Source organism: Pteronotus mesoamericanus, unplaced genomic scaffold (assembly GCF_021234165.1).
Source record: "Pteronotus mesoamericanus isolate MK-2021 breed Mesoamerican mustached bat unplaced genomic scaffold, CSHL_Meso_final scaffold_651, whole genome shotgun sequence".
Classification (NCBI taxonomy): domain Eukaryota; kingdom Metazoa; phylum Chordata; class Mammalia; order Chiroptera; family Mormoopidae; genus Pteronotus; species Pteronotus mesoamericanus.
In genome coordinates, this window is record NW_026555325.1 from 31,051,419 (window position 1) to 31,075,237 (window position 23,819).

General features: G+C 35.7%; 1 protein-coding gene and 1 pseudogene across 4 annotated transcripts in view; both read left to right on the forward strand.

The window, feature by feature from the left end:
* Positions 1-23,819, forward strand: part of UBR3 (ubiquitin protein ligase E3 component n-recognin 3) — a 196,267-nt gene that overhangs the window by 17,689 nt on the left and 154,759 nt on the right. The window lies entirely within an intron of this gene.
* Positions 3,753-4,758, forward strand: LOC129061736 (60S ribosomal protein L6-like; annotated as a pseudogene).

A 23,819-nucleotide genomic window follows, 5' to 3' on the forward strand; every position in this document is an offset into this window, starting at 1 on the left:
TTTTCCTTCTTTGCAATTAGTTGAAGCAACCACATTTTGGGTTTTACTGATTGCACCTTTGTTCCTCTGTTTATTATTTACTGCAAACTAGTAGTGGATCTAGGGTCTCTATCAAATTTTAGGTTCTATTGTGTTTTTGTTTGCAAGAAAACTTTATAATAGCGTTTTATACTTTCTGTTCCATCACAGGAGGAGTCCCAGAATGTCTTCTCACCTGGTTTTTAGTTATGACTGATCAGTGGGTTCAGGTTCATCAGCCTGATTCACTTGTAATAAAGTTCCCTATCAAAAAGATTTTAGCAGCTATTGATTTTCATTGTCTAGATCCATTATTTTATTAGTGGTTGCAAAATGGTGATATTTTAATTGAATTAGTGTTTCATATTTCAGTGAGAATTCTTTCTAGAGTACTCTAGTCAGAGTTTCTAGGATTAGCTATATTCACACCTGTATCTCTAGATGTGTTTTGCAGAGATCTTGTACTGAAGGGGTGCACTGCGGTCAAACATTTAGAAAATACAATATACTGTATCTTCATGGTTATCTATAATGCATAACATCATAAGAAAGTTCATAGTAAAGAAATTGGTAAGTTTGAATAACCAGAGCTTCAATGGTTAAATCCAGGGAAATACTAGTTTTGAGTTATACCAATTCAGAAAATTTTGTTCACTTAATGTTCTGCTATTACCGTAATACCAAGATGTCAAATTGAATTAATTTTGTGTTTCTGCAAAATAGTTTTATGTAGATTCTTCCTTTCCTTTCTTTGAAAAAAATTACTATCATTTTTTCCTGCCATCAGAAATCCCAGCTAATAGTGGCTTAAACCTTGAAGACATTTACTGCAGCTCAGGATTAGTTTAGCAGCAAATTAGTGTCATTGGGCACATGGGCTTTTTATTAACTTTTGTTCATCACTTAATTTGGGTACTTTTGGTCTTTGTTATCTCATATCTAGGGAAAAACAAAGGAATGGATTTTGGTTAGATGTCTAACAGTGTTTGCTATTGTCAGTCTTGATTGACACCTTTCCTTTCCCGTTGCTTACATGTTTGGTACCAAGACCTGTTCTTTTTTGTCTCAGATTAGTCCTTTTCATTCTCTAATATGAATGAGATGGAGATAATCTATCATGGAATAGGTTATAGCGCGATGTAGGCCTTCGTCACAGTATAACCTATCTATGATAATTTACCGTTTTCCTGCCTATAGTAATTTCACTGTCCAGTCTCACATAGGCTCAAAAATTTTGCTTTACATATGTCACTCCCTTGCCTAAAATAGCTTCCCATTGTTTATAGGCTAAAGTCTAGAGTTTTTACCTGGTGTCAAGTTTTCCACAGCATGGTGTTTACCTACACTGCCGACCTATCACAACCATTGCAGTGAGATCCTGTTCTTTTTTTAGCTCGCTGTATATATTTCCATCCTCGAATTCTGGTTGTACCTTTCCCTACAAAGAATGGTGGCAAGCTCTGCTTTCACTGTTAGGCTCAGCTGTAGGGCCAGGGGCAGCCCTGCTTTAGCCTAAGTGAAGTATGAAATGATAGTGAAGGATTTCATTTCCTGAATTAAAACAATTTTTTAAATCTCTGGCTTATATCCTTAAAGGTAAACTTTCAATAAAGATTTGATGATGAAGACCTGTGTTATGTCTGCCTCTTTTATCTATATCTTCTTCACACATAATCAGATTTTTAGTAAATTGGTTAATTGTGTTATATTTTGTGTTTATTAAATTTGTGGAGAGAGTGTTAGAGCTACATATGTATGTTTGTTCTCTTCAACTACATATGTATGTTTCTTGTGAAAGCCATGTATGCAAAGCTCCCTCCCACCCCACCCCCCAAGTGAGGCTAAGAGGCCAAAGAATGAGGTACTTTAGACAAATCTAACTTATTGGTTTATAGAGTTTTAATAGGGAACTTACAGAAGCACAGTCTTAGGTGGCATTAGGACAAAATGAATTTCTGCACCGTTCACGTCCCAGACCACCTGTTTTACATTTCCCTAAGCAGTGGACCAAGGTACTTCAAAAGGAATGCATGGGTGATGGAGGGCAGCAAAGGGACCAGATACAGGTGCTCTGACACCAGGGTGAGTTAAAAGATAGGTAGCATTGAAGGCACCTTGCCCCTGATGAAGGTCTAAATGATGAAGGAAGGATTAATGGTACTTCTTGATTAACCTAGAGCCTCAGTAGGGGGAAGGCGGGGGGTCCCAAGGGACCAGGCTGGATCACTTTTAAAATGAAGTAATCTTTTCAAGATGGAATCAGCTCTATTCGCATAGTGTATGTGTATTTACATGGATTACTTGTGAACTTTTCTTCCCTATGAATCTGGAATTTTCTTTCCAGCAATATCTAACTCACAAGTCACAAATTGAAATGAAGGAACACAACTTCTTATGATCCAAGGGTTTGGAGGAAAAGATGAGTTGACATTTTTTGTTCTTTTCTGTGTTCATTGTACTTTTTCATTGCAAATTTGCTAGAAATAGTGTAGACAGATTCTACTAAGTGTAGGAGATTCTACTTCAGCTAGAAGTGTAATTTTTAGTCATCTTTGAGACTTAGTTACAATAAAGTAATTTGTAAGCCTTGTTAGATTGTAATTTTTGAAAAAAATTTAAAATGATTTTAGAGAGAGGAATGGGGGGAGAGGGAGAGAGAGAGAGAAGGAGAGAAAGAAACATCTATTTTGTTGTTCCACCCATTTATCCGCTCATTGGTTGATCCCCCCTGTATGTGTCCCAGGATGGAACCTGCAAACCCTCCCCACACCCCTGCATATGAGGACCAGGCTCCAGACAATTTAAGCTACTGTGCCAGGGCTGTAATTATTTTTTCTAATCAGTTTTATATTATATAATACTCTTTAAAACTATTTTCAACTATAAAACATTTTCAATATGTTTTATTGAAAAAAAATATTTGTATTTTGTATAAAGTACAAAAACAGTATAACAAATATTTTTGTACTCAACACTGAGATGAATAGATATTAACTTTTGCCATATTTGTGTTAGAGCCTTTTCTGGTTAAAAAACTAAAGGTCATCTTCTCTTTTCCTTTCACTTTCCCTCCACAGAGACTACCATTATCCTGAAATTCCTGTGTTATATCTGAGCATGTTTTTGTATTTTTACTACATTTAAACTGTATACAATTTTTGTTTTAGTGTGAAGATTTTACATAAACCATTTTATATTGTATGAATTATTTTGGAGTTTGCCCTTTTCATTTATCATTTTGCTAATACAGTCTAGTTCATTTATTTCTAACTACTAATAAGCATTCCATAGTATGATTAAATCGTAGTTTGCCTATTTTTGCTGAGGGACAGTTAGGTGCTTTATATTTTTCATTGTTTCCAAAAGGTCTGCAGTGAATGTCTTTGCATGTGTTTGTTTTTGTGCGTGTATATATACTAGAATTTCTTTACTGTGGATTACTGGGAGAGGAATAGTTGGGTCATAGAGTGTGCTATTCTGCAGCATTTTTGATAGTTAAGAATTGCCTTTCAATGTTTGATCCAATTTATTACCAATTATACTTCACTCAGGAATTTGAGTTCCTGGGTTGTTTTTTTTTTAACCTACTAAAACTTGGTGATTATACACACACACACATTTGTATATATATATAAATTCTTGCCAGGCTATTGGATATAAATGTCGTATATTTAAAATTTGCATTTTCCTGACTACAGTTAACGCTGAATATCTTTTCATATGCTTTTAGGACATTTGGCTTCTTCCTTTGTGAACTGCTGGTTCTTATTCTCTGCCTGTTTTCTACTGGGTTTTTGTTTGATCTTACTGAATTTTAAGAATATTAGATATTGCAAGATGGCAGGTGAAAAAACTGAGAAGCTGGACACTAAGGAGAAGAAACCCTGAAGCCAGGAAGGCTGATGCTGGTGGCAAGGTTAAGAAGGGTAACCTCAAGGCCAAGATGCCTAAGAAGGGGAAGCCCCAGAGCAGCCAAACCCTGTCCTAGTCAGAGGAATTGGCAGGTATTCCTGGTCAGCCATGTATTCCCAAAAGGCCATGTACAAGAGGAAATATTCTGCAGCTAAATCCAAGATTGAAAAGAAAAAGAAGGAGAAAGTTATGGCTACTGTCACAAAACCAGTTTGTGGCGACAAGAATGGTGGTACCCAAGTGGTTAAACTTTGCAAAATGCCTAGATACTGTCCTACTGAAGGTGAGCCTCGGAAGCTGTTGACCACGGCAAGAAACCCTTCACTCAGCATGTGAGAAAACTGCAGACCAGCATCACTCTCGGGACCATTCTCATCATCCTCACTGGGTACCACAGAGGCAAGAGAACGGTTTTCCTGAAGCAGCTGAACAGTGGCTTGCTACTTGTGACTGGACTTCTGGCCCTTAATCGAGTTCCTCTCCGTAGAACGCACCAGAAATTTGTCATTGCTATGTCCACAAAAATTGGTATCAGTGGTGTGAAAATCCCCAAGCATCTCACTGATGCTTACTTCAAGAAGAAGAAGCTGTGCGGGCGCAGACACCAGGAGGGGGAGATCTTCGACACCAAGAAGGAGAAATATGAGATTACAGAACAACACAAGGTTGATCAGAAAGCTGTGGACTCGTAAATTCTGCCAAAAATCAAAGCTGTTCCTCAGCTCCAGGGCTACCTATGGTCTGTGTTTGCTCTCACAAATGGGCTTTATCCTCTCAAAATGAAGTTCTAAATTTCACTTGAAAACCCTAATTAAATAACCAATCTGTAAAAAAAGAAAAGAATGTGATATATATTCTAGATACCTGAGCCTTGGTCATGTGGATTTCTAAGTTCATCTTTCAGTCTGTGACTTGTATTTTCATCTTGTAATACATAATAGTGTTGTAAAAGGTTTTAAAATAAAAATATAATTTTTCTTCTATAGTTTTTATTATTAATGCCTTTTGAAAGCAGTTCTCTCTACCTTGGTTTAAAAAATGCTTTTATGTTTTCTTCTAAAAGATTTAAGGCTTTAAACTTCATATTTAGGTCTTTAGTCCAACTGGAATTTATTTTTATGTATAATGGGAGCTTGAGATCTAATTTTATGTTTTTCAATATGAGGATCCAGTTCTAGCACCATATAATGAATGCTTTTTTTCTCTGTGGATCTGTAGTGCCACCTCTGTCACATACCAACTTCCTTTGTGTCCTAAGCTTTCTGTTGTATTGTGTCTCTTGCAATATCATACTACTTTAATTATTACAAATTAGAATAAGTCTTGATAAGGCAGGATTTCTCTTATTACTCTTCAAAAGTATCTTGGCTATTCTTCATCCTAAACTCTTTCATTTGAATTTCAAGGTCAACTTGACAAGTTCTGTGGAAAGTTCCTGATAGATATTGATAGGAGTCACATTAAATTTGAGCACATTGATAGACATGTGCAAGGATATTTATTATAATATTGTTTGAAATAGGGAAAAGTTGGAAACAATGAGATTAGTAAACTGTGGTTTAATCATGCAGTGGAATACTTTACAGTAGAACACATATGTTGCTATCTTTATAGTATTAAGTCTGCCTATTCATAAGAGTAAATTGTTTTTTCTTGTAACAAAGTAATCCCCATAAATTGCATATCTTTTGTTAGATTTGTCCCTAGGTAACTTGTCATTTTTGTTTATACTATGAATGTATATCATGAAAAGTTTTAATTCCTTATTTATTGATGTTTATTTTATTTAAAAAAAATTTATTATTTATTTTTAGAGAGAGGGGAAGGGAGAAAAGGAGGGAGAGAAACATCGATGTGCAGGCAAACATAGATTGGTTGCCTCTTGTATGCCCCCGAATGGGGAACCAGCCTGCAACCCAGGCACGTGCCCTGACTGGGAATCGAACCGGTGACCTTTCAGTTAGAGATCAGCATTCAGTCTACTGAGCCACACCAGCCAGTGTTGTTTACTAATTTAAAAAATATTTTATATTATAAAAATTTTCAAATGCTATTATTTTTTATATTGATCAAGCAACCTTCTGATATTGATCAAGTTAATCGTTGTCATTTAATTTAATTAGAAGGACCATCGAGCCTGGAATTCCACTGTAACTTTATTGAGATATAATTGACAAGTAAACTTATATAAATTAAAGTGTATGATATGATTTAATATATGTATACATTACAAAATGAATACCACAATAAGGTTAGTTAACACATCTACCACCTCACGTTTCCCTTTTTTCTCACTAAACTTTGAGTATACAACACGATATTGTTAAGTGCAGTCACCTTACTGTACATTATATCACCATGAATTACTTATTTTATAACTGAAAGTTTGTACCCTGTGACCAATAACTCCTCATTTCCCTCACCCTGCAGCCCCTGGCAATCACTATTCTATTCTTTGTTTCTATGTAATTGACTTTTTCAGATTTCCACATATATAATGAAATCATACAGTATTTGTCTTTTTCTGTCTATCTTATTTCACTAAACATAATGCTGTCCAGGTTCATCCATGTTGTCACAAATTGCAAGATTTCCTTTTTTTATTTTTAATGGCTGAATGATACATACACATACACAACCCTTGAACAACATGGGTTTGAGCTGCACAGGTTCACGTATATGGGGATTTTTTTGAATAAATGCTGTAAATGTATTTTCTTCCTATGATTTTCTTAATAACATTTTCTTTATCTTCCTTTATTGTATGAATACAATGTATAGTACATACAACATAAAATTTGTGTTAATTTATTGCTAATGTTATTGGTAAGGTTTGCAGTCAAAATTAGGCTATTAGTATTAATAGTTAAGTTTTTAGCAACTCAAAGTTATATACAGATTTTTAACTGTGCTAGGGGTCAGTGCCCCTAACCTCCATGTTGCTCAAGGATAAGGTGTGTGTGTGAATTCAGGTCCTCTGCCCATTTTAAAATCAGGTTATTATTATTATTGTTTTGCTATTGTGTTGTATGAGTTTTTAAATATATTTTGGATATTAACCCATTATCAGATAAGTGATTTGCAGATATTTTCTTGCATTCTTTGTTTGCCTCTTCTTTTTCTTCCTGTTTTTTTTTTTTAGGTTGCTTTTCCATTTTGTTGATTGATTCCTTTGCTGTGCAGAAACTTAAGTTTGATACAGTCCCATTTGTTTATTTTTGCTTGTGTTGCTTGTATTTTTCATGTCATGTCTACAAAATCATTGCCAAGCCCAGTATCAGGAACCTTTTTCCCTATTTTTTTATAAGAGTCTTATGGTTTTGGGTCTTATATTTAAATTTTTAATCCAACTTAAGTGAACTTTGTGAGTAGTATAAGATAGTGATCCAATTTCATTCCTTTGTATGTGAACATCCAGTTTTCCCAGCACCATTTATTGAAGAGATTATCCTTTCTTCATTGTGTATTCTTGGCTTTCTTGTTGAATATTAGTTGGCCATATATGCCTGAGTTTATTTCTGGGGTTTCTATTCTGTTCTGTTAATTTGTCTTTTTTTTTTTTTTTAACTGATGTCATTCTGTTTTGATTAGTATAACTTTCTGATAGAGTTTGAAATTAGGAAGTGCGATTTGTTCTCTAGCTTTGTTCTTTCTCAAGATTGCTTGGGCTATTTGGGGTTTTTGTCATTACATATGAATTTTAGGGTTATTTTTCTATTTCTGCAAAAAAAATGCCATTGGAATTTTGATAGGAATAGCACTGAATTTGGGTATTGTGGAGATTTTTAACAGTATTACATTAATTCTTTCCATCTATGAACATGGGAATACTTTCCATTTATTTGTGTCTCCTTTCATCGGTATTTTATAGTCTTCAGTGCTTAGATCTTTCACCTCCTTGGTTAACTTTTTATGTATTTTATTGTTTTTGATGCTATTATAAATTGGATTTTTTTTCTTAATTTCTCTAACAGGTTGTTCATTGTTAATATATAAAAATGCAGTTGAATTTCATATATTGATTTTGTATCATAGCAGAACTAGTAATATTAGTTTTAACAAACTTTTGGTCTAGTCTTTACAGTTTTCTACATATAATATAATGAATATCATATTGTAAACAGAGGCAGCTTTACTTTTTGCTTTCTAATTTGGATACCTTTTATTCTTTTTGTTGTTTTTTTTGCCTAGTTACTCTGGCAAGGAATTCTAGAGCTTTTTTGAATAGAAGAGGTAAGAGAGGGCATCCTTGTCTTGTTTCTAATCTTAGAGAAGAAATTTTCAGCATTTCACTACTAAGTTTAATGTTATCTGCAGGCTTGTCATATATAGCCTTTATTATGTTGTGCAACATTCCTTCTGTCCCTAGTTTAGAGGGTTTTTTTGTTTGTTTGTTTGTTTTTAACTGTGATTGACTATTGAATTTTGTCAAGTGTTTTTTCTGCGTCTGTTGAGATCATCATATAAATTTTATCCTTTATTTTTTTAATCTGGTGTGTCACATTGATAGATTTCTGTATGTTGAACCAGGGATAAATTCTACTGGATCAAGGTGTATGATCTTTATTTTTTTTGAATAGCATTATATTTTATTCCATGCAGGTAATGTGCAATGTGTAAAACTGGTTGTGGAACTTTTTTTTATTGTTGTTCAATTACAGTTGTCCTAATTTTTCACCCTTTGCTCTCCCCTGCCCACCGCCCCTCCCTTAGTCAGTCCCCACCCTGTTGTCCATTACCATGGGTCCTTTATACATGTTCCTTGACTAACCCTGCCCCCTCTTTTCCTTGTTTTTCCTTTCCCTTCTCTCCTCTGGTCACTGTCAGTTTGTTCCTTATTTCCATGTCTTTGGTTCTGTTTTCCTCATTTGTTTGTTTTGTTCATTAGAGTCTACTTACAGGTGAGATCATATGGTATTTGTCTTTCTTCGCCTGGCTTATTTCACTTAGCATAATGCTCTCCAGTTCCATCCATGCTGTTGCAAAGGGTACGAGTTCCTTCTTTCTTTCTGCTGCTGGTACATTTACACAGTATTTCATTGTGTAAATGTCCAACAGGTTTTTGTTCCATTCATTTACTGATGGGCACTTAGACTCTTTCCAGCAGTTGGTTATTTTAAATAATGCAGCTATGAATATTGGGGTGCATAGATTCTTTTGAATTGGTGTTTCAGGATTCTTAGGGTATAATCCCTTTTGATCACTAGATCAAAAGACATTTCCGTCTTTAGTTTTTTGAGGAAATTCCATACTGTTGTCCACAGTGCCTATACCAGTCGCATTCCCACCAGCAGTGCACCTAGGGTTCCCTTTTCCCCACATCCTCACCAGCACTTATTTGTTTGATTTGTTAATGATGGCCATTCTGACCAGTGTGAAGAGGTATCTCATTGTGGTTTTAATTTGCATTTTTCTGGTGGCTAGTGATGTTGAACATGCTTTCATATGTCTCTGGGCCCTGTTTATGTCCTCCTTGGAGAAGTGTCTGTTCAGGTCCTTTGCCCATTTTTTTAATTGGACTGTTTGTGGTGTATAATCTTCTAATGTGCTGTTGAATTTGGTTTGCTAGCACTTTTTTTTTTGAGAATTTTTGCATCAATATTCATATGAGATATTGGCCAGTAATATTCTTTTCCTCAAGTGACCTTGTATGGCTTTGGTATCAAGGTAATGAAATATTTCTCCCTCTTCAGTATTTTGGAAGAGTTTGAGAAGGATTGGCCTTAGTTCTCCTTTAAATATTTGATGAAATTCACCATAAAAGTCATCTGGTCCTGGGCTTTTCTTAGATGAGGTATTTCTGATTACTGATTTGATCTCCTTATTTGTTATTGATCTGTTCAGGTTTTTAAATTTTTTTCATCCATTCAATTTTATTAGATTGTTTATTTTGAGGAATTTACTAATTTCTTCTAGGTTGTCCAATTTATTGGCATATAATAGTTCATAGTAGTCTCTTGTGATTCTTTTTATTTCTGTGGTATCAGTTGTAATTCTCTTTAATTTATAATTTTATTAATTTGAATCATCTTGCTTTTTATCTTATTTAGTCTAGTTAAAGGTTTGACTTTTTCAAAAAACCAGTTCCTAGTTTTATTTATCTTTTCTGCTTTTTGTCTATATTTTATTTATTTCTGCTCTACTCTTTATTTCCATCCTGTTACTTGCACTTATTTTTTTCTTCTTTTTCTAGTTCCTTACTGTGTCAAATTAAGTTGTTCATTTGAGATCTTTCTTATGTTTTAATGTGAACCTTTGTGAATGATATAATTTTTTTTTTAGAATGTCTTTTTCTTCATCCCATAGGTTTTAGTTCATCTAATTTTAAGGTATTTTAAAATTTTCCTTCTGATTTCTTCTTTGACCTGTTGATTTAGGAGTGTTAATTTCCACATATTTGTGAGTATCCCAGTTTTCCTCCTTTTATTGATTTCTAGTTTAATATCTTTGGTTTCAGAAAAGATACCTGATATAATTTCAGTTTTCTTGACTTTTTAAAGACTTGTTTTATTGCCTTTCGTATGATCTTTCTTCGAGAATGTCCTGTTTCATTCTTGAGAAGAGTGTACTCTGCCGCTGTTGGATGGACTGTTCTGTATATGCCTGTTAGGTTCATGTGATCTGTAGTGTTGTTCCAATCTGCTCTTTCCTTATTCATCTCCTGTCTGGATATCATTGTTGAGAGTGGAGTTTGCAGTCCCCTATGACTTTTTGTTAATGTTTATTTCTCCTTCCAGTTGTGTTAATATTTTAAAAATATATTTAGGTACTCTGATGTTGGGTGCATAAATATTTAACATTGCTATATCTCCTTGATAAATTGACCCCTTTATAATGACATAATATCCTTCCTTGTCTCTCGTCACCATTTTTGACTTAAAGTCTAATAAGTCTGATGTAAGTATAGCCACTCCTGCCCTCCTTTGGTTACTATTTGCTTGAAATATTTTCTCTATCTCTTTGCTTTTAGCGTATCTGTGTCCATAAAGCTAAGGTGACTCGTGTGGGCAGCATATTATTGGAGCTTATTATTTTTTATTCATTCAGCTTTTCTGTATCTTTAAGTTGGAGAATTTAATCCATTTACATTTAAAATATTTATTGATAGGTTAGGACTTACTATTGCCATTTTGTTATTTTCTGATTGTTTATTAGTTCCTTTTTTCCTTTCTTCTTCTTTTACTGTCTTCCTTTGTCATCTGGCAAGTTTTTAAAAAATTGATTTTAGACAGAGAGAGGGAGGGAAGGTGGGGAGAGAGATTGATCAATTTGTTGTTCCACTCATTTATGTGTTTTTCCACTTATATATGCATTCATTGCTTGATTCTTGTATGTGCCCTTACTAGAGATTGAATCCATAATCTTGGCATATGAGGATGACTCTCTAACCAACTGAGCTACCAGACTAGGGCCATTTGGTGACTTTTTGTGGTAGCATACTTTGAAAGTATGCCACATAACTTACTAAAGTTATAATAATCTTTTAGAAGATGATAACAACCTAAATCTCTGTAGTTTTACTTCTCCCTGTTCACTTTTTAGGTTATTGATGTTATATTTTATATCTTTTTATATTATGTATCCATTACCAAGTTATTATAGTTGTAGTTATTTTTAATATGTTTGTTTTTTAAACTTTTATACAAGAGTTGAAAGTGATTTATGTTCCCCCTCTGCAATATTAGAAAATCTGACTTTGACTGATTATATATTGACCTTTACTGGTGAGTTTTGTATACTTCTGTTTTTACATTGTTAATTAGCATCCTTTCATTTCAGCTTTAAAATTCCCTGTAGCATTTCTTATGTCATATCTAGTGGTAATGAACTTCCTTAGTTTTTTTTTTTTTTTTTGTTTGGGAAAGTCTTTATGTCTCCTTCATTTCTGAAGGCAGCTTAGCTGGTCATAGTGTTCTTGGTTGGCAGTTTTTTTTTCCTGTTAATATCTTGAATATATCATCCTACTTTCTCCTCAGCTTTCAGTCTTTCTGCTGAGAAAACCATATAGATTTATGGGGGCGCTCTTGTTTGATGGTTTGCTTTTTCTTGCTGTTTCAGATTTTTCTCTTTGTGACTTTTGACATCTTAACTATAATGTATCAGATTTTTCTCTTTGTGACTTGGCATTAATTATAATGTGTCTCAGTGCAGCCCTTTTTGGATTCAGCCTATTTAGGGACTTTAGGTCTCATGAACTGGATATTTATTTCTTTCCCCAAATTTGAGAGTTCTCAGCCATTAGTTTTTAAAATAGACTTTTGGTTCCCTTCTGTCTCTTATTTCTTTGTGATTGCCATTATCTTATATTATTTCTTTGAATGGTGTCCCATAAGTCCTCTTGGCTTTCTTCACTCTTTCTTATTTTTCTTATAGTGACGGAATGATAGCAGTGAATTCTTTCAGATATTGTCTGAAGAGTTTAGTCCTCAGTTTTGAAAGGTATTTTTTCTGTGTGAGGAATTTTAGATTCACAGGTTGTTTTTTATGTTCAATCACTTTAAGTATGGCTCTCCATTATCTTTTGGCGTGCACAGTTTCTGATGAAAAGTCCACTGTCATTTGTGTCTTTGTTGCTCTGTACATAGTGGATCATTTTCTTCTGGTTGATTTGAAGATTTTCGTGTTCTCACTGATTTTCAACAAATTGATTATGAGGTATCTTGGTATTGCTTTAACAAATGTTTATTCTGCTTGGGGTTTGATGAGTTCTTAGATCTGTGATTTTGTGATTATATGATTTTCAACAAATTTTGAAAACAATTCAGCCATTCTTTACTTACTTGTTCTGTCTCCCATCTTGTCCTTTTTGGGATGCCAAAATAAGCATGACTGCTTGTTATTCTCACTTCAGTGAGGCTCTGTTCATTTTCTATGTCTCTGTGCTTTATTTTGGATAGTTTCTTATTGCTATGTCAATAAATTCACTGATTTTTTTTTCTTGTGTTTAATTTGATAATCCTATTGGTGTATTTTTATTTCTGATAGATATTGTATTCAGCAGTGTATTTTTCATCTGTAGAGGTTTGTTGTGGGTTTTATTTATCTATTATTATGGTATAAGGTGTCGTCAGGAGAGTCCTCCTCCCCCAGATCTTGGCTGGTTACTCAGTTATCTGAACACGATTTCTTTAGTTGAGCTATGTTTTATTCATAGAAATCTGGCTTTATCATAAATTAAGTTTCGCATGTATTTGATTATATTTGGTATATCTTTTCATGTGCCTTTACCATCGTTTTCTTTCTTCTTTCAGGCATTCAATTTATAATCTACTTACAACTAATTTATTTACAGCTCTAATTTTACTTCCAAGTCTTCTGATTTTATATGCAGTGTGTAATTGAATTTAGAACTTTTAGTTTTCATAAATATTTTGCTTTGGCACTTTTTTTTAGTACTTTAGGCCCAACAAATAATATTAAACTTGTGTACATGGGATTTAAAATGTTTCCTTTTATTTCTTTACTGTTCATATAATCTAACAATTTAGACATGAGATGACTCTATACCTTAATCAAGCCAAACATATTAGAGATTTAGAATTGTCTATGTAGAGAAATGGCACAAGAATACATAATGGTGAATTTGGGACTGAATTTCTGATCTGACTCTTCCTTTTTGTACTTTAAAATGTATTAATTGTATTTATCATTAATATCTATCTCTACCCTCTAGAATGTAAGCTCCCTAAAGGCTGGATACACTGTTTTGAGTATTTAAATTTCAAAAAGCACGTTTTAATATCTGATAAAGCTATTTCACCTTCATTACTCCTATTTTTCTGAATTTTCTTAGCTCTTTTTACTTTTCCATAGGAACTTTAGAACCAGGTTGTTTATTTCTTACTGGCATTTTTATTGAGATTCACATTAAATATATAGATTAGTTTAGGTAGATAATGTGTACCTTTATGGTGTGCCTTTTGTGACCCTCAGGAGTTTTTAGAATAATTTTATCACTTAGGTTTGTCATTTAGCGTTTCTGAGATTGTCCCTTGTGTGAAATGAAGAGAACAGATTATTTCAGGGTCTTTTATTCTGGGGCCTGGTTAGTCTCCAGGGAGCTGTAATTACCTTAAATGATATGCAAACTACTTTGTATGTGTGTAATTTGTGCTAAGTTGGGAATGGGATGTGCATGTCAAAAGCTAATTTTTAGGGGAGCTTATCAGGTCCTTTTGTAATTTTTGAGGCATGTGGTTGAGTTATTTGAGTTGGCCTCTCCTTGTCCTCCTCCTCCCTTCTCAGTCTTAGTAATTTGCAAAACGACATGCAGAATCCCCTCTTCCTTTTTTTTCACTCTTCTCCTGATCCCATTCCTTTCCCTCCCCTTCTCTTAGAATCCAAGTATTCTGCTGTTAGTCATTTCAGTTTGGTTTGTGATATTTTTACTGAGCTGCATACTTGTCATTTGGGCAATTCTCTGTCAGTTGTACTTCAGTAAAAAGTTTTAAAAACTTGAGGTAAAATAAACTTTGATGAGGTCATTTTATTGAGTCTTTATATATTAATAGTTCTATTGGACCATTCCATTATTACTATAACATACTACTCCACTAAGGAATATTTAACCTTCTCCTTTTTTAAAAAAGATTTTATTTATTTATTTTTAGAGAGAGGGGTAGGGAAGGAGAAAGAGAGGGAGAGAAACATAGGTGCCAATTGCCTTTTGCACACCCCCAACTGGGGACCCGGCCTGCAACCCAGGCATATGCCCTGACTGGAAATTGAACCCACGACCTTTGAGTTCCCAGGCCAGCACTCAATCCACTGAACCACACCAGCCAGGGCTTAGCCATTAAATCCATTAAAAACCATTAGTCATTAAAAGCCATTGGGTTCCTTGAAGAAAGTACCTGTGACCTGTGAACTGCTAATATGAACACATTACTTCCTGCCTCATTTTTTCTTTGGAGCCATTCTACTTGTCTAGAAAGCTTTCTTCCTGCTCATGTGGGGAGAAATTTTTAGTACCTGTTTATCAGGCCTCTTGATAATATGCTCTACCTACAGAGCTTTGCATACCTAGCCTAGCTCCTTCATGTCATTTGGCCTGTAGCCTCAGTATCACTTTTTAGAAAGGCCTTCCTTAGAGCAAGGCAACTGTAACCAGAGGGGAGGGGTAGGAGGTTTAGGTGGGGAGGGGAGGGTGAAGTCAAGGAACATCTATAAAGGACCCAAGGACAGAGACAGTGGGGGAGAGGAGGGAGAATTGAATGTGGGAGGTGGGGGGGGGGTAGGGCAGAGGACAGTAATGGGGGAAAAATGGGGACAACTCTAACTGAACAACAACAAAAAAACACGAATCGGGGGGAAAAAAGGCCTCCCTGACAAACCTGATTTGAAGGAGCCTAATTGATGCTCTCTATAAATCATGCTGTGAAATTGTTTTTATAGAGCTTATTATTCATATTTATTTATTATTTTGTTTCTCTCTCCTTTATTTCCCTCCCTCACCCAATAGAAACTTGGTTCCGTGAGAACAAAGCCCTTGTATTCCTGTTGTCTAAGTGCCAGAGATATAGTGGTTCTTCAGAGTGTATTTGAAAAAGTGGTTATTCTTTAATTGGACACCCATGAAATCACTTTGGGTGTTCTATTAGATTAAGTCTTTGTTTCATCAAGCCTTTATGAAATACTTGCTATGAAAGATGCTTTAGTTCCCATACTATGCTAAGCCTGAAATACAAAAATCAATTTTGCATGTTGATCTCATAGTATGTTACATCCATATCGGACAGTCCTACATTATTTAAACTAGCATGCAGAGCTTGTTTCTTTAGTCTTTTGGCTATTAATTTGTTCAGTCCGCAGCCATCTGATACACTCCTGTAACCTCAGCCCCTAGGTTGCTTAGACCATTCTTGCTGTCCCTTGGGTTTAGTTCCAGGTTGAAATTTTACTCCTTGAAGCCACTTGACACTTTGTTCAAATTGTTTTTCACTCTGTGCCCAGTAGATCTTTTGAATTGCTTTATTTCCTGTGCTGAGTGTCTCAGAGAGCTTTCTGTGCCCTCCTTTATCTAATCCTTTCTCTCTTCCTGCTTTTCACCTGTTGAGCCTTTCATTGCATCCTTTAGTCTTTGTGCCCAGTATGTTCTCTCATTCTTCTCTTCTGGCTTTCCTTTCGTCTGTTTTCTCTCCTTTCACTTATGTTTGTAGGCGCTTTAATTAAATTATCTTAGATCACCACTTTTTTGCTAAGCTGTCACAGAGGCTAGGTTTTTCTTTTTCCTTTCTCTAAAGGCTCTTAAAATATTATAGAAATAATAGCATTTAATTTAAAAAGTTTCTTTGATTTTAGTTAGATTTTGTGTGCCTAGATGGAAGAGGTTCTTAAATTCATATTTCCTTTTAAGTAAAGGTTTGGACCTTAGGGGGTTATAGTTGCTAACTTTTTTCATAATATGATCGATGTGGACATGATATTTTGATGGGACGCTGAGGCAGCTGAGAAGGCTACTCAGACCCTGCCCTTCTGTCTGCTTTGAGGACTGAGGAGATCCATAGCTCTTCTTGTGATATGCTGAACCTAACAATTGGAAGCTCTGCCTTAAGGGTAGATAGACTTCAGCAGATGGGAACCCTCTAAATGTTTTATTTTTTTTTACTTGTCTATATGTTTATTTTAAAGAAAGTTATAACTTTCATTAGATTCTCAGAGGGGTCCATGAAGCAAAAGAGGTTAAGAATCATTTATAGAGAGCAGGATGACAGCCAAGGGTGGGAGGGTGGGCAGGGGGTGGAGGGACTGAGCAAAATGAAAAAAGACTCATGGACTTGGACAATTGTGTGGTGATTGGAGGAGGGCAGGTAGAGGGGTATAAGGAACTAAGTGATAATGGAAAAAATACAATAACAAAAATAAAAAATAAAATAAAAAATAAAATGTAGCAATTAAAAAAGAATTATTGCTTTAAATGTTGGAACTAAAACCAATTGAATAGCATACTTATCATTTACTTGTTTTTGGTACAATATTTTCTTTTGATTACAAATTTATAGATATGTTTGGTAAACAAAATTCAAACATTACAGATAGAGTTAATGTAGAAAGTAAAAATATGCCGTATCACTCCCAGTTAATTAACACCAAATTTGGTATACATTTCTATAAGCATTTTTTTCTTACATATATTAACATTTTCTTGCCTATTCTTTCTCCAAAATATTATTTATGAAAAAGATTATAATATGTTTATACTACTATGCAATCCTTTCTTTTTTAAAAAATTTTATTTTTATTGTTTATGCTATTACAGTTGTTCCCCCTTTTTCTCCCTTTTCCCTGTCTCCACCCAGCCCCACCTTTCCCCCTCCCCAAGCCAGTCCCCATATTGTTTGTGTCCATGGGTTGTGCATCAATGTTCTTCGTTTAATCCCTTCACCATCTTTTACATCTTTGTTGTACCTCCGCCCCCCCACCTCTTTTTCAGCAGCTGGCAGTCTGTTTTGTGTAGTTAAGCTTTGTTCATTAGTTTATTGTGATCAAATAAATGAGATCGTATGGTATTTTTCTTTCACTGACTGGCTTAATTCACTTAGCATAGTTTTCTCCAGATCCATTCATTCTCTTGCAAAATGTAGGAATTCCTTGGTTTTTTCCTGCTTTGTAATATTTTATTGTATAAACGTACCACAACTTTTTTATCCACTCATTTGCCGATGGGCATTTAGACTGTTTAAATCTTGACTGTTGTGAATAATGCTACTATAAACATAGGAGTGCATGTATATTTTATTTATTGGTGTTTTGAAATCCTTGAGGTATATTCCCAGAATTGGAATTGCTGGGTCAAAAAGCAGTTCCATTTTGAATTTTTTAAGGATACTCCATATTGTTTTCCATAGTGGCTGTACCAGACTGCATTCCCACCAACAGTGTACTAGGGTTCCCTTTTCTCCACATCCTTGCCAACACTTGTTTGTTGATTTATTAATGGCGGCCATTATGGCAGGTGTAAAGGGATATCTCATTGTGGTTTTAATTTGCATTTTTGATAAACATTTTTCCATAAGTCTATGGGCCCTCTGTATGTTTCTTTTGGAGAAGTGTCTATTTGGGTCTTTTGCCCATTTCCTCCTGTGCAATTCTTTTCTCATTTTTTTTTTTCTCATTTTATCTTAGGTATGGTTCTGTTTTTAATACTTGTTGATCTACCTCATTCTTTTAAACAAATTCAGAGTATTTTGTGGATCTGTTGGCAGCAAAACATCACCAAGTTTTAGACTGGTGGAGTCAGATCAGACTTTAGTTTAGCAACCTTGGGACTTGCGTTCTTGCTAAGACAGAATTCAGAGCCAAGACTCAAACTCTAACAAAGTTTATTTAAAAAGTCACAGAGGTAGAACAAATGGACTCAGGAAACAAGTTACAGAGACAAAAGAAGGGCCCTTAGAGCTTAGGAGAAGGAGAGGCAAGGAAGATGTGCCTAGGGAAGGCATGATGTGCTCCACAGAGAAAGCCCAGTTGGCTCCTGAGGGTATTTATCTGGAGGTATCGGGACAATCCCAACAGGGTATTCACCAGCTTTCCACGTGTGTCCTTTCAGGGCCATGCTCTCTACTGATTGGTTGGCAGTAGGAAAGGGATCATTAGCACATCAGGTCCTGATGTCAACAATGGTGTCATTTGTCTGGTTTTTGTGCTTTTCTGGGCCTGGAGCTGAAAAACAACTGAGGCTTAGATGTATTTGTTGTGGGTCAGAACCTCATTGTCCTTGGCACTTAATCCCTGCAGGCTATTCTCTGGCCCCTTTGTTCATTCCCCCTCTAAGGGGGTCTGATCCACATGACTAGCAATATGTTAGGGGAAGAAAGGTCAGGGTAGGGTTGGAACTGCTTGACCAATGATATGAAAGGTCAGGGGCTCTAAACTGCATGGCCAGCAGTGTGCTAGGGAAGGAAAGGTTACTCTAGGGGTGAGGCCCTTGTTTTCCCAGTTTTGCAGGTTGCTAGGCACAGGGGGCTTTTCTCCCTGGTGACCTTATGTTCTTGGCCCATTTTTCCTTGCTCTGCTTGTCTAACTGCCTACCAGAGATCCACCATAGTTTAGTTAATCTTTATTCTATTACTAAACACATGAGTTGTTTCTTATTTTTTTGTTTTGAAAACTTTGGTATAGCCAACATCTTTGTGGGTATACAGGGTGGGGCAAAAGTAGGTTTATAGTTGTTCACATTGGAAATAATACAATAATTAATAATAATACAAGAATAAATTGTTTTGCATAATCACAATTGTAAACCTACTTTTGCCCCACTCTGTATTCCTGTAAATTTAGGGGTATTTTTGTATAAGAAATTTCTAGAAATAAAAATGCTAATCTAGGGTTATGAATACTTAAAGTTTTATTTTTTACTTTTTAAAAGATTTTTATTTTTAGAGAGAAAGGAAGGGAGGGAGAGAAACATTAATGTGCCAGAGAAACATCAATTGGTTGCCTCTCGCACGCCCCAACTGGGTACCTGGCCTGCAACCCGGGCATGTGCTCTGGCCAGGAATTGAACCAGTGAACCTTTGATTTGCAGGCCAGTGCTCAATCCACTGAGTCATACCAGTGAGAGCTGAACACTTAAAGTTTTAATAGATATTGTCAAAATGTCACCAAAAACAGCATCTATTTATACTTCCATGTGTATGATAACAGAAAATTTTGCCCATGTTTTCTAACAATGAATCTTTCCTACTCTGTAAGATGAAAAAACATTTTGTGTTATCAACATTTTCAAACATACACTAAGGTAAAGACAACATAACATTGAACCTCCATATCCCCATCACTGGCTCAACATTTATTAAGATTTTTGCTGCATTTGCTTCATCTGCCCTTTTTCTTTTAGCTGAATCTTTTCCCCCTCCCTCCCTCCATCCCCACTACCTTTTGCTGAAGTATTTTGAAGCAAATCCCAAACATTGTGTTAGCTCACTCTGATGTGCTTCAGTATTTATCTTTAAAAAAAAAAGAATATTTCCTTTTAAATTTTTTTTAGCTTTTTAGTACAGAAAATTTCAAACATGTGTATCAGCAATAAATATAATGAACCCAACTAGCATGATCTTTTATTAGGAAAACACTTTTGATGGCATTTATTTAAAGACCAATTAAAACTACATTCTTTTGACCTGATGCCTTAAAAATCTGAAAGGAGTACTTTAGTGGCTCTGATATGGCCTACTTTGTGTTTAATAAGCATAACATAATGAAATGCCATCTATCTGCTTTCAGTTTTAACAATTAACAAATCATAGCTGGTGTTGGTTTACTTTTACCTACTTCCCTTCATCCTACCAGAGTATTTTGAAGCAAGTCCCACACATTATAACATTTCATCTGTAGACATTTATATAGATATGTCTAAAAGACAAGACTTCCCTTTTCAGGAACCACAATGCTGCTATTGTCACACCCACACAAGATAATTCATTAATATCATCAAATATCCGTGTACACATAAATACAATGTCATTATCACATATAATACAAATTGTCTATTGAACAAGTACCCAGCTCATAATAAGACTTCCCAATTGTCTGAAAAATGCCTTTTTCAAGTTGATTTTTTAGAATCAGTTCACATAGTAGTACAAGTGGTAATTGGGTCTCTTAGGTCAAATTTAAGCTAGAGTGGTCCTTCTGCCACTGACAGGTCGTGGAAACAGAGTCAGTTGTTTTGTGTAATATTCCACATTCATGATTTGCCTATTTGCTTTTTTGTGGTGTCCTTTAACTTGTTCCTTTATCTTCTATGCTTCTTTATAAATGGAAGTTAGTTCTGGAGGTGTCATGTCATTCAAGTTCATCTTGTTTGGTGAGAACACTTCATAAATGGTGCTGTGTGCTTCACAAGCATCACAGAGCCTGGTTTTTTCACTTCTGGTCATACAAAAATTTGTAAGGTTGTAACAGTCTGATCTCTTACAAACAAATTTCTCCTCAAGCCTTTCACTAGTGACTCCATTGCATGGGTCAAATATTTCAGTGGATATCACAAAAGAGTCACTTTTCTAGTTAATCATTTTTTACTTTAATTAAATTCATTGCTTTTATTATTTTTTAAACAAAAGAAATAGAATACTTGCTTTATTTACAAAATGTGTTTTATGAAGTGTTTACAGAATTACACTTCATAGGGAAGCTATTCATTGTTTTATTTGCTAATTTGATGGTCGATTCATTGCTTTGATTACAAGATAACTTGAGCATCCTTTCACATACTTATTGGCTATTCAGTACTTCCTTTGTGAATAGTTCATGACCTTTCCTGATTTTTCTATTGAATTTTGTTTTTCTTATCCAATTTGAGGTTTCAGAGATCATATATATAAATCTTTTATGTTTTTTACTTATAATAAATATGTTTTTCGAGTTTGTAATTGTCTCCTGCATAGAAGCTTTTGATTTATGTAGTTGTTATCTTTTATGAGTTTTGGTTTTAAGTCTTACTTAGTCTTTCTATACCTTGAGATAATGTAGGGAAATAGTTTATTTTCTTCCTGGTTACATTTTATTTTGACCTGTATGGAATATATTTTGTTTATGGTGTAGGAAAAATCAAATATACATTCTGCACTTAAATAACCAATTGTCCTAAAGCAATTTATTTGTCTTCTCCCCAGTGAATTGAGAAACCACACTTATTCTATTAAATTCACAAATTTGCATAGTCTGCTTCTAGACTATATTGTGGTCCATTGATGTTATTACATTACTATAGATTTTTAATTATAATTAAGTCATCAAGTACAGTTATAATTATGATACTATGTTTTAAGGTCTCGGTCAGTGTCATCAATTTTTTTTTCAATTTTTACTGATTTTTTCCACACATATGCTCTTCCATTTGAACTTTAAAATTAGTTTGTAATTAGTCCCATTGGGCTTTAAGTCAAGTGGCATTGACTTCTGGTCAAGATGGTGGCATAGGCAGACATGGCTCGCCTCTTCACACAACCACATCAAAACTACAACTAAAATGTAGAACAGTCATCACTCAGAACTGTCAGAAATCGAGTCGAATGGAAGTTTGACAACATGGAATTAAAGAAACCACATCCATACAGATAGGTAGGAGGTATGGAGTCATGGAACGGGGTGGCCCCACACTCACATGTGGTGGATAAAAATTTGGCAGGGAAATCTCGGGAGCTGGGAGTCCTAGTCCCACATCAGATGCCCCAGCCCAGGGTTCCAGTGCCAGGAAGATAAGTCCTCACAAATTCTGGCTGCAAAAATAGCAGGTATTGAGTTGGTGAAAGAAACTGCTGGAGCCCCAAGCAGATCTTCTAAAAGAACCCACACACAGACCCGTCCTTCTGGGCTCCAGCACCAGGGTAGCAGCTTGAAAGGCACCAGTAGTATACGGGGAGAAACTGAAGTGTCTGACATTAAGGCAAGCAGAAGCTGTTGTCCCTTTTCTAAAACCCTCCCTCAGCAGAGCCAGAGAGCTGGCAAGCTCCTACCTTAACTGAGACTCCATCAACCTGACTAACACTCTTTGACCTGCCTTGGAGAGCCCCAGAGACTCCTCCCCACCCCACTGACAGGCACACCCAGGCTGCTTTTCCATATGAGTGGCTGGTCTTGGCTCATGCTGTACAATTTCCTAAATCCTCTCAAACAAGCAACAACTCGCCTCAGTGAGCCCGAGGCCTGGCACTAGCAGCAGCCAGCCTAGGTTCACAGCTTGGCTTTGCCTGGGAATCTCTTAAGTGCAGCACAAGTGACAGCCATCTCAGATTGCTTTTTACTTGAGGTTGGGTGCCCTGAGCAACACACAGGTGGGGGCTGACTTGGGCCCGCACCACCCAGAAAACCAGGGCCAGCACACCCAGTGGACGGCTACAGACCATAGTGGAGCACTGCCACCCTGCTGCTGCACAGCTGATCGTCCACGGAGGGTGGAAGTTGGTGGTCAGTGGTCACAGCCAGTCCTTGCAGCTGACTTGCTTCGGTAAATTCCTTCCATTGGTTTGCCAGTAGCAACCAAGGTTCAACTACAAGAGGAGAGTGTACTTAACCCAGATGAAGGGCGCACCTTGAGTACCCAGCTTGGGTGATAAGGGGAGGCTGTGCCACTGGACCCTATAGGACACCTACTACATTAAGCTACACTACCAAGATGTGGAGTCAAAGCAGCTCTACCTAGCACATAGCCATAAACACAGGGAGGCTGCCAAAATGAGGAGACAAAGAAACATGGTCCGAATGAAAGAACAGATCAAAACTCCAGAAAAAGAGCTAAACAAGATGAAGATAAGCAATCTATCAGATGCAGAGTTCAAAACACTGGTTATAAAGATGCTCAAGGAACTTAGTGAGGACCTTAACAGTATAAAAAAGATCCAGTCAGAAACAAAGGATACAGTAATTGAAATAAAGAACAATTTACAGGGAAACAACAGTAGAATGGATGAAGCTGAGAATCAAATGAATGATTTGGAACATAAGGAAGAAAAAAACAACCATGCAGAACAGTAAGAAGAAAAAAGAATTCCCCCCCTTCCAAAAAAAAAAATGAGGATTGTATAAGAAGCCTCTGGGACAACTTCAGGAGGTCCAGCATTCACAACCTGGGGTTCCAGAAGGAGAAGAGAAAGAGCAAGAAATTGGAAATCTTAATGAAAGAAAACTTCCCTAATTTGGTGAAGGAAATAGACATGCAAGTCCAGGAAGCACAGGGAGTACCAAACAAGATGGATGCAAAGAGGCCCACTTCAAGACACATCATAATTAAAATGCCAAAGTTTAAAGTTAAATGAGAATCTTAAAAGGAGCAAGAGAAAAGAAGTTAGTTACTTACTTCTAGGGGAGTTCCTATAACACTGTCAGTTGATCTCTCAAAAGAAATTTTAGAGGCTAGAAGGGATTGTCAAAATATATTCAAAGTCAAG